Source organism: Aptenodytes patagonicus, chromosome 15, assembly GCF_965638725.1.
Source record: "Aptenodytes patagonicus chromosome 15, bAptPat1.pri.cur, whole genome shotgun sequence".
NCBI lineage: Eukaryota > Metazoa > Chordata > Aves > Sphenisciformes > Spheniscidae > Aptenodytes > Aptenodytes patagonicus.
In genome coordinates, this window is record NC_134963.1 from 12,131,956 (window position 1) to 12,144,549 (window position 12,594).

General features: G+C 38.2%; 1 protein-coding gene across 2 annotated transcripts in view; it reads right to left on the reverse strand.

Moving 5' to 3' along the window:
* The window catches only part of GNAZ (G protein subunit alpha z), a 78,214-nt gene extending 74,363 nt beyond the window's left edge, over positions 1–3,851 (reverse strand). For both annotated transcript variants that reach the window (XM_076352788.1, XM_076352787.1), the window contains exon 1: positions 3,447–3,851. The gene's annotated coding sequence lies outside the window, so the exon portion shown is untranslated. The remainder of the gene's footprint in view (positions 1–3,446) is intronic.
* Positions 3,852–12,594: the final 8,743 nt, after the last annotated feature.

Consider the following 12,594-nt stretch of genomic DNA (forward strand, 5'->3'; position numbering starts at 1 on the left):
TTTGCCATGTGTTTTGTTAGCTGTGATTTTAAATGTATTTAATAGTAACAAATGTTTGAAGTCTAGGTAACATAGAAATGATCATCAATAATCTGTTCCTTCCATCCTACTTTACCAATGCCCTTCAGTGTTGGTGAAAAGCAACAGTTGAGAGAGAAGAGTATTTTCTCTGTAGCTTTCATTTCAAGGGTTAAATTGTGTCCTTCATTACACTAGCATAAAGCTAAATAACTTAAACTGCTAATATGTATCAACTCCAGCTTTAATAATGGAATAAATAAAAGCTGAATTTAGCCCTTCTCTGTCACGTTGTGTATTCCGCATACCTTAAATTGCCAGGGGACTTTGAGAAGAGAATCAGTTTTAGATCCGTCTAGTTTTTCCCTTTTGCGATTATTCTGTCATCAATATGGTAGTTGAAATTTGGACTTCTTAATCACCACTCTTAGATTCTGGAAAGTTTAATAAAAATGTGAACTTCAAATATAATATACAAAGTATAAGTCAAATTATTCTCTGAAGCAGACTGAAGGGAATCTGTTGTAACTATTCATGGATGTGGATTTATTCTGGATACTTTGGGGATCACAAGGAACAAAACTTAGCCTTGTTTTTTAATAAAAATCAGACAATTTTTCTCACCAAGTATAAATAATACAATTGTATCTAAGTATGCCAATATTTTGATTTTTGAAGGGCTTTGGTTTAAAAGTTCTCTTAGATAAAATAAAATAGTTAATTGCTCGTGTAGTAAGCTGTTACTGCTGAAGGTGGGTGACGTCAACCTTAACAGCATTTGTGGGAATAACACTACAATTTTCTCAGTAAAAAGAATATGATTAAAATCACTGATAATTTACAAATTAGAGTTTGCGATGCAAGTATAGAGTTACTGAATTTGTCATTGAGGCTGTGACCTCACTGAAATCAGCTATAAAACTGTTCAACATTGCTGTTCCTAGAGGGCATGGGAGAACCTGATCAGTGCAACTATGCATGCTCGTATTGAGCCTGGGCTCTCTCCCACTGAAATTAGTGACAAAACTTCCAATGACTCCTGTGAAAGCAGGACCAAAACCTTAACCAGAAATAGTCAGATTCAACTCTTATTTTTAGTTACATAAATCTGGAGAATCTCTTCTGAAATAAGTGGAATTACTGTAATTTAACCCAAAGGAATTGAGAGTATTTTTCTTTAATTAATGAGGAGAGAGAGAGAGAAAGACATCATTCCCTTATATTGCCTCACCACTGCGTATCAACAAAGATGCTATCTGCTGTCAAAATCCTTATCTGCTTAAGCTGGAGAGGAAGAGCTGACTTCACCATTTAAGGATTTAAGCTTTTATTGTCTACTGAATTTTCTGGTATCCTTATCCCTCTACTTGGCCCCTTCCCCACCACTCAGCAGGTAGATTCCTTAAGAAGAAGGGGCAAATTTCTGTTCTCTGGTTCTGTTTAGGTTTCTTAAAATTTAATGTACCTTATTCCATCAACATGTAATCTGAACTGAGACAACCAGAACACTTTCACTTCAGTCCTTCAGAACTACCTGGCTGATTATTTTTAGATTATCATAGTTAAATTCAAAGCCAAGGCCTGTAGCTGAAACAGTGAGCTGTACTGAAGGCTTACTAAATTCAAGGTAATGCCTCCAGAAGAGTCATTCAACTCTGTTCACCAGTGGTCAATCAAGTGACCAGCATATAATCCTCAGGCAGAGGTGTAGCATTCGTTATGTAGCACACAGAGTTTTTTCATCTCTGTAAGGTCCATTGTCAGAATGAAATCGCCATGGCCTTACACAGAATTAATCTGCTTTTCTTTCCTTATAAGCATGCATATGCACGCAGAAGCGGGTTTCTTCTTTGAAAATCCAAGTCAGTGCTTTGGTAATGGGTAATCACGAGATTTTCTCCTAAATATGCTGTATAATTAAGATGTTTTCTTTTGATTGCACCCATCACTGGCTTCTTGAAGACTGGAACTTCATTCTTCTATACACGTAGGCCTATCCTGTAATAATGTCCTCTATCCAAGGGCAGGGATCTGTGCTTTTTGCATGACAGCTTCCAACCAAATGATTTGATGGAGACAGCCAACTTAATGGCAAAAAGCTCTCTGTTCTGCAGAACTGTATCTCTTCAGCTAGCAAATATGTGCCCTGTTGAAGAAAAAACACTGTTTCTGCCTATAACGGCACCTAAGCCATCAGCTCAGACTTCCAATGTCTATATCCATAATGTCAGAAACAACATCCCCTAAGGAAGTACAAAATACACGCTCATTTTTACTCCTTCACGATCCACAAGTAGATGTTCACACTACTGTGTTTTTCTACCTGACCTGCTGTTGTAACCTTTGTATATGAAATTTTGATGGCCACCCGAAGGGTGTGACCCACAATGGCATGAAGTACGGAGCCAAAATAAAAATCAAATTGTGGGTGTAAGAGTATCAGTAAATGGATATAAAGAAATGCTGAATGGAAGACTAGTGCATTTTCCTCAAATCTTGCAGAGAAAAATGTTGTCGAGATAGGTCAGTAGCCTCCAGAATAAATACTGCAAAAACACACGTTAAACAGCTTCTACAGTGAAACAGCCAAAACCAGATCAGATCAGTACTATTAGCAGGAATTAAACTGGCATATATTTGTCTGTGGCTCTCTCAGCTAACGTCGAAGGGTTGGGGTTTTTTGTGTATGAATCACTCACCCAACATGCAAATGCAAAGATACCAAAAAACTTGTGGTTCACAACTGCAGATGGAAGCTGTCCACAGGTACAGATTAATAGAACAAAACCTCCCCATTCCTTCACATGCATGAGCACACACGAAGAGGAAGAGCATCCAAGCTCCGCAGAGCCACACATCCTTAGAATGAACAGATGTGACTGTTACAGGGAGGATTTATCACAGAAATTCAGCAGCTAGGAGCCTTTTCTGATGGAATGTTAGCCTGTCCGCATTTCCCTGGGAGGAGGTGCTACATAGCGTGGAGGTTCTTCTCCCAACAGGCGGAATCTAATGGATTATCTCTCTGAATCATTAAGAGAATGCAACAGATCTTAGTAAGGCTCAGGTATTGGATATTAATGGGTTACAATCCAGGTGAGGAAAGGGAGATGACTTAATTTTGTGAAAAAGGGATCAAGCTGAAGCAGCAGCTGATAGAAGGCCAGTATCCCTTGAGAAGGTCATTTTCACTGTATCAGCAGCCTGCCTCCCCTTACCATTTTTTCTCTACACACAGCAAAATATTTCTACCTCACAGTCACATTCATCTTTTCTTTCATCCAGCAAAAGCATAGCTTATTGTTTCAAAATGACATCTTTTTCTTCTTGCTTTAGAAGTCCCTTTTTATTCTGGAAATACATGGAGAGGGAAACGTTCATCGCTAAACTGATTTAAGAGAGAAAGAAACGCAGAATATTTCACTCACCTCTTCAGCACCAGGCAGGCAGCCTCCACCTCCTCAATCCATCAGTACAGACGCTCGCTTCCACTGACGCTTCTCCCCTCTGCTTTGGCCCTTTTTCACATCAGCATCTATGATTTGCAGCGAGCAGACACACCACGACTGCAGGCACTAGCCCCACGGCCCAAGCAGGAGAAAAAACCTGCCCTTTCTCATTTTCTCCCTAGAAAATAAAATTTTTAAAAAACGGGTTTTTTTAAAGGCGGTAGCGGAAACACTTGTCCGGTGGCCCACCGCGGGAGACAGGGAGGTGCTCGGCGATCTCGCCGGGAAGCCGGGGCAGGGGGAGCGCGGGGCTGGCTCTGGAGGAGGAGTCGGAGCCTGCCAGCCCGTTTCCAAGCCAACGGCGGGGGGTACCGCGGGCGGGGAAGCGGCGGCGCGGCCGGCGGGCGGCTCCCGGGGCCGGCGGCGGCTCCCGCCCGGGGGTGGCCGGGCCCTGCAGCCCCCGCGCCCCCGCCCCGCTCTCACGGAGGCTCCGTGGCGCATAAGGAGCTGAGTGTTGGCGAGTGGGTTTGTGGGTTTTTTTCCTCGTCTCGTACGCTGTGTTGCACTCACGCATTACATAATATGCATGCACATACGTGTTCCGTTTCCTTCTATTAGAGGGTTTGCCTCTCTGCACAAACGCATTTATCTTCTTGGATTTATTTAGCGGTTCCATGTTTTCTGCAGTAGTGCAGTTCATGGCTCTGTCAGGATTATAATTTTTATGATTAATTTCGCAATGCATATTTTAGGGGACTGATGAAGTAGAGGAAATAAGTTATGTACATGTTAGAATGCTGCAATCAAGGGTAAAGGGAGAAAAAACAGTTTATTTAGTTATATGGAATTTATCTACTGTTTGCATTCCACTTTTTCCATCACCCAATTGCTCTCGGTACTGTGCATATATTTTCTTCTGCTTTTCCCTTTCTCTTTTCCTGTCACATTTGTGTATGTGCAATTTACTACAGCTTTTTCTAAGTAATGATGAGTATTATTTTCTTTTTATCTTATTCATGGATTTACCCTATGTAAAATATATTTTATATTTTTTCTAGTGTCTTTTTCCTTTTGGCCATACTACAATATTAGTTGCATTGTTGAATCTGCAGCCCTGACCAAATAGCTATGATTTCTCCCTACACCGCTAATTTTATAAATGTAATTTGTTACTGATACACTTCTGCTGGAGACAGCAGTAGAGACTTTCAGACATAGATGGCATGCGGGCATTTTTTTCCATAATAGGGCTAACATAATACAGTGCAGAAAGCATCTGATTCCTGTAAATAATATCACTTCCAGTACTGATATTATCAGCAGAGCTATAGCATCGACGAATTATAATAATGAAATATTTTAGTGCAAAACACAATGCAGCAATGTTAATTTTTTCTTGCACAGAAATAAGAGCCATGTATCAGTATACCACGTGAGGGAGATTTTCCTATAAGTAACGAATCTTAGGTCTCGTTCACACTAAAAGAGTTTGCCAGTACATCTAGACTGGCAAAGTTGGTCTGGTAAACTCCTAGCATTTAAAAAAGAAATGTCATATACATAACTGCATTGTTCTCCCAGCAAAATGATAATATTCAAGTCATAAATTTGCCCTGCTTTAATAAAAAAAGATAATATCTACAGTTTTATTTTGAATTTTAGCTTTCAATATATATGCACATATGTCTTGTGGTGCATTTATATGATCAGATAGTGTCAATTTTAAAATTCTAATAGTGTTTTGTTTTCCAAATGTACTCTTTACTTGCAATTGCATAAATCACTGATATAGTTATGTTGGCAAGGGGATAGAATAAAAAATTGTATCTGTGGTAACTGAGTGGTCTAGATAATAGGATAAAAGAACAATAACAAGGTGTACAGGTTTAATCTGCTATTCCATAAAGAACAAGTAGTTACTATAGAAACTGTCACATTACATGTATCTTCAGTATAGTACTTTATATGTGAGAGAAAGCATCTTCCACACATTAACCAGCTTTGGCAGAAATCACAGCATCAACTACCATCATCCTGGGTAGGAAGATCATCGTTCACATGCTCTCTGCGGATTTCATCACTTTTAGGTATTTTCAATTGATATAACAAAACGCTTGCTTTCTTGCAGTTTTGAGGGAGGCACCTAACTGTAGATCAAATTTTGTCAGTGAAGGAATTGTGAGCACGCAGTACGTGAGTAATGGAACAGGTCTTTCTCTGAGAAGTTTAGGTGTTATTATTTCAACACCACAGTATGGGAGCTTGCTGTTGATTAATGGCAGAGTTAAAACCCAACTCATCTGAAAAACAAATCAGCAGATGTGTCTAAGTTTTCTTCAATCTCACCTTGTGCTGCATCCAGAAATTCTCAATTAGGGCATTTCAGCATGCATTGATTGCACTACATGTAGCTAAGCTCCCACAGGAATTTAAAGAGAAATACATGTCTCAAAATAGCATATACAGGTGATTAAATGCCAAAGTCAAATGGCATATAAAAACAGTTGTTTAGCTCAGTACTCTAAATGTTGTTCTTTGTATATAGATAGATTGAAAACACACAAATACATATTGAAAGTGAATAGTTTGCGTTACTTTTTTTGCCTGGAAATAATAAACAGTAATTTGAGAGAACTGTGATGATCTGACTGGATTCCTGCTCCCTCTTCCATGTCAGGCAGGTCACCATTTTTTCCTGTATCAGAGCAGGTTTTAATTTGAAGGGAGTAGCATTTGACTGTTGAGGTGTAACATATAACATGCAGCTTACTGGAACCCTTAGCTGCACAAGTTTCACTCAACTTGCCAGTGCTATTCATTGACCAAAAGCCAAATCCTTGCCTGTTTACTGTTGCTGTCTGTTTGGGATCAATCAAAATAGATGCATTCATACATGTTTAGTTTGAAGACAATAGTGCTAAAACAGAAATGTGCTCTTAAGTGGAAAATCCCATAGGGATTTTTCTAATCAATTACCCTTTATTATACCATGACAACGTCAAAATATTTATATGCACACATGCAATGTTCTTGGTGAATGATAGAGGGTAAATTGAGAGGCCACATCTGGTCTCTAATAAAAATATAATAAAAGACATTTTGTATTTCATTCAATTTTCTACCAAACACGCACTTTTTAACAAGCAATTGTAGATCTGGGTTAGATATTTATAGACGGGTCTGTGATTCTCTTTGAGCATGAAGAACTGAACAGAACATTTAGAGAAGAATAAAAAAGCTGTATTTTTATTTTTATCCATTTTTCTCACGTGGAAGAGTTTAAAATAGCATCAAGTACAGATGACTGGGATCTGATATTTATAACTATCTGGCATATTGTTGCTTTGTACCAGTGACTATGAGATGGTGGGGAAAAAAGTCATGAACGCACCTTCCAGCAGGTGGTATCAGCCTGACCTCATCTGGCTTTATCATTTAGGATGAAAATTCACTTTCTACCAGGATTTCACCCTTTTATCTTCTCACATCCTTCAAGTAACTGAGGGTTTCACTTAATATCAACTGTTTACCCTTCCTATGAGGTCAAATCATGGGAGACATTTCAGAATATGAACCCAGATAATGAGTTACAGCTAATACCACAATCAACTAAAGAGAAGGACTCCTCTAGTTTTTCAACAGACAAAAATTTTAAAAAGGAAAAAACAACCAAACCCTAAAAATGTTAAGTGCCTTACATACCTTCCTTCATGGTTTTATTATGTACCTACTGTATTTGCAGCTCACAGTCATTGGCTCAACTGCTGAATCAGCAGCTGCCACTGAAGCCAAGTTTAGAAAAACAAGCATTAAATCCAGCAGCTGGTGGACAGCTGCTTGGAGGCTTGCCTGGAGCCCTGGAAGATACACTGGCTTTCCTGTGCAGTTAACTTAACATAGCAGTCCTCAGTTATCCTAAGCTTTGTGATGGATACATGGACCCCCAACTCCTTCAGAGCCTCCATGGGAAGAAAGCTACAGCTAGAGATACCATGAAATAAGATAAAGGAATGTAGTTCTTTGTAAAGGACCCATCCTTCAAGGCTGCATTATTATGTTACAAAAAAAAAAAAAAGGAGAATTAAAGTATTCTTTCCTCATTCCTCAATATTAAGGGCAAAGGAAGGGGGAAACCAAAACAAAACCCCCTCAAACTTTAACCCAGAAAGAAAGTGAGGATCATTTAGTAAAATATACAACAAAAGATCTGTGAAGTATGAACAACTGACAGAATCACTTGAGATCAAATAACAATAACAAACAAACAAAAAGGAGAAATGTATTGATTTCAAATATTTTTGGTTTTGTCACTGATGTTCTTGCCAGCTGAAGAAGTATCAAATTGGGGCCTCAAAAGAATTATAGATTTTTTTAATAGGTACTTAGAAAAAATGTTATAATGGAATTTCACATTTCCTTGTATCCTTTACAGATGATAATTCTACTTCACGTAGGAACCATGAGATATAGCTACAATTTCAGCAGGCACTATTATTTCTCCCTTTTGTTACCTTGTCGTGTCTGATTAACAGGAATAAGAAATTGGTAGTTTAAAAAAAAAAGACTGAAAATTTTGTTTGAGGACACGAAGGTAATTCTGGGAAGCTATGGAAGAAGAGCTGGGGACATTCAGGTAGCTTTACTATGGGGACTTCAGGTGCCAGAGCAGTTCTGTAAAAATTTGGAATACTGCAGTCAGGTCTAAGTAATTAGTTTAGATAATTGTACACCTATTCCATGTCAGGCCTGCCACTAATTTTGTCAATAAGGATATTACTTGCATACACCTACCAACCAGTGATCATTTATGAAGTACAAAGTAGATGTACAAAGTGGTAGCTTTAGCCAGTTATAACTGATCATTACCTCTTTTGTGAAGCATTCGTAGACAGACGGGTCAAAAATTGTACAAAAGACTGCTTGGTCTATGACTACATTAGTGATAAACTAATAGAAAATTGCATAAATGTGACTGCTGTTTTTTGTGATTTACCACTCCTCTTTTTTAAAAGTTTTTGCTCTGTCAATGACATGCACAAGATCAGTTCAAATAACAAATGGAGGTGACTTAGGAAGCAGTTCAGCCTCCAGACATAAGTCTCCAAGACCATTTTCAGCTTTCAAGGGTATCCCGTCTGGCCTCCAGCTGCACCCTAGAAATGTCCGAGTGTCCTGTAGGTCTTAAGTCATACCTGACAGTCCCAAGTGATACCTCAGATACTAAAATGACACTAGAAACCTACATTTAGCCATCCAAATCACTTTCTTACTAACTGGGTGATGGAATCAATGAAATGGGCAAAGCACATTATGCTAACTTTACCTAACAAAGTAACTGATTAAATTGATAAACACTTCATCAAACCTTTCAATTAATGTAGTTTTCAGACTTACTTATAACAATGTTATTTTGAAAAGCATATTAAAATGGCAGTAATTTCTATCAGCTGATGAAATAGTTTCTGGTATCTGTTATAATTGTTGCAAATATGATTCTCTATTTCTGTTTAACAGTGTTTTGAATACTCTGTATATAATGTTCTTAAAGATAAGCACATTAGTAGTGCTGTTGAAGTGCCTATGCTTAATCTAGCATGTTTACAGAAGGTAGACCTAATATTTTAGTCCAGGTTAAGTAACAGGTTCATTTCACTGTTGTTGTGGCATGGGTCCTACTGCACTAGTTGTTTTCCAAATAAATGATAAAAAAGGTCTTTTTGCAAGAACACCTTCATTCATTCACTTAGAGACCCTCATTCAGGAATGCATCTCTAATGAGAAAACATGTATAATATTAAGACGTGCCTATTTGTGATAGACTCCTTTCAGCCAACATCTGTGATTTACAGCTCACTGGAGTAATAAGGTTCTCAACCCAAGAGCAACATTTATTGGGGAGGCACTCAAAAAAACAAATCATCCTCAAAGCAGCCCACACCTTGGCAGTCTTGTATTCAATAAAGATTTAGGAATTTTTCACTGCTGGAAATAAAATATAGACTAAAACATGCTGGAAAGCACTATCGTAGAACCTCATTCAGAACAGAATGCAATTTTCATTGAGTAGTATAAGTAGTTTTCCTTAAGAACATGGCTTCCCACGGAAAACGTGGAATCTGCAAAGTAGCAGGTCTGAGTGGAAAGTGGAGTATCAGTCTGCCTTTCCATACAGCTCCACTCATGTCGTGCAGCCATCTGGGCCTGTGGTTCTAATCAAGATGTGTTTCTTCTACTCTCATTTCAAACAAAATTGCCAAGCCAGACCATCTGAAGCAGAAAAGGATTTCACCCACCTATAGTACTGTATTCTTCTTTTCCTAGAGGTTTTATCAGTTCTAACCATTCAGTTGTGCTCGTCTTGGCACCAGTGTAAGCAGCGTGAACTGTAGGATAAAATTGACTTACTGCAGCTTTGCCAGCATGCTAGGTCAGCAAATATAAGCAGTGGATTTGTCAACACCACAATTTCTCCAGTTTCTTCTTTGAAATTTCTATCAGGTCATTTTTTGAAGTGAATAAATTAAAAATAAATCTCCCACCCTTCTAACAATGAAGAAAATGTAAAAAAGAAGTGCTTATACAATGAGACTGAATTAATGTTCCCTTTAACCTCCTCCTGTTGTCTTCTGCCACTATTTGCAGTCTTTCAGTCTGTGCAATGATTCATGTATTCAAAGCAAGTTTATGTTAATTTTCAAGATTAAATTCCTCAGTACCTGTTATATAATTAATTCTAGATACTTTGTTCCTTTAAGCCTCTCATTTTTATTTATTGTTTGACAGTAGTATAATCAAATCTATATAGGAAACTTTCTCTTTCATATACCTCTGTTTCTGATTGATTGTGATTCAGTTATACTATAGAAGTTCAGAGAATATTTTCACCATCTTAATTATATATTTCTCCTAAGGAACAAAACTGAAAAAATGACTGCTCTTTTACATCTGAGCACGTGTGAGGTTAATTCACTAGTTGCAAAAGGTGAATGTTAAAGATAACCAAAATGTTATAATGGTCATTTTGCTGTGTAATGCCATTTTGTAATGCAGAATTCCAGTTGCACAGATACAGCTTCCAGATATAGAAATTTAAGATACGTAACAAAACTATTTCTTGAACTTCATTCATGTTGATTTAAGTTTTTGGCCTTCTACCCCAAAAGAGGAAGAGATTTTTTTAAAAAGCTATTCTCTCAGCAGAAATTCTGAAAACTGAAAACTTGCAATTGTGCATTTCTCTCGCATTAAGGGCTTGTAAGGCAGTTGGACTTAAAAGTTCAAAACTGTTTTTATTAGCGTAAAACATTGCCACAGTCCCCCAAAGGGTCTCTCTCCAAACGGTCAGGCATTTTTAGACACCACACCAGTATGATTAATACCAAGACTTATCCGCGGCTCTGAGGAGGCTGTCTGCTCTTGTACAGCTTCCCACAGAGGACACTATCCTCGTCCCGCCGAGCCTCCAGCCTAGCCCACCTCCCTGTTCGCCTCTCCCGTGAAATCAGGGGAGAGGCCATGGGTCTGCAGCAGGCAGGAGAGTTAACAGCCTGCAGCCTTCCCCTCTGAGCATGGTACTCTTGCTGGTGAGCTATGGCCACCAGCTGAGCAACAGCACCTAGGGAACATGGAGATAAACTGGCTCTTAATGATTTCTCAGCTGTTCAACTGACCTGAAGAATTACTTTAAACAACTTTTTGCCTTTTCCTCCCCATCCACTCCTTTTGCCCTCTCCATCTAGACAATAATCTGTGTAGGAAATAAGCTGTCTCTCACACACCTTTACAACAAGCCTCTGTGACAGAGCAGACCACCTTTCTCCACAGGAATCTCTAAAATTTACTACAATGTAAGTAATAATCATATGAACATCTGTCAAACTGATAATGTCGTGTTCACCTTACAGTATCAATTTCTCTGTGACTGAAACTTGCTATAGTAATTGTTAACACTTTCTACACTCTTGATGTACATGCTTGGTATAAAGTATAAAATCCAATATTTAAGTTAGTGTTTGTGAATGTGCCAGTCCAGGTTCTCTTCTGAACATATTCTCTGTGTTAAGCACACTAAATTCACTGTTTTCTGTGAATGCTGTATTTCACAACAGGTACTTGTGGAAGCAGAATGTCAGCAGAGCCTCTTATGGTTAAGGGCTGCACTGGTCCCTTTTAGTCTCATCTTATAGCTACATGTCTCCATTACCGACCAGCAGAAGAAAAGGACAAATTTTGACCTGGAAAATCTGATGTGGGGTAGCAACTCAGTGGCTGATGCTCAGCTTTTTGGGAGTAGTTATCTCAAGGCTTTAATTTTCTCCACAGTAATTGATCTGAGGACTTTGGCGCAAGTAATACATATGTCAGATTGTTTTCCTTCCTTCATGCATTTTGGCAAAGTCTTCCCTGTAGAGAAAATTAATAAATTTCAAGATGACATTTCCTTCTTCATCCAAAAGAACAAGAAAAAAAAAAAACCTCTGGGTTATTTTCAGTCTTTAATTTTTATGATTTTTAAAAAACTTCCTCTGAATGAGGGAAAGGTACTTTGTCAGAGAAATAAAAGCCAAGAAATTTCCTAATTTGTGTGACCAATATGCATGCAAGATCAGTTGAATGCATGTTATACGTATGCACATGCATTCACACATGTAGGTATATGGGATGATCATGAGTGTATCTATATATTAAGTCACAAATTTAGAAAACTTAAAGAAGATTAATTTTATGGGAGATGCAAGCAGCTAGAGCTCTGAAGGGCAAAATAAAAACACTGCAAAAGATACCAATGCTTATACTTCAATGTGCAAGCAGACTATCAACAATTAGAACGAGGAAAAAAAAATTTATAAGCCAGCATTACTTTGTTACTTCTATTTCACCTTCATTTTGATTGTTTGCTTTCTTGTATATGATAATGTATTAATACAGTTTTATTAAAAGAAGAAAAAGTTGCTTTCACTTTGGAGACTACCTTCTGATGCCGTATGAATGACCAGCAATCCACAGTTCATGGATTATGCACTACTACAGCAGAGAGCACATTTCATTATTTCCACCATAGTGTTTCTGGTGACTTTACGCTAGAGGATCTGACAGTCAGAAGTAGGGTGCTTGTCTTGGTCAATTC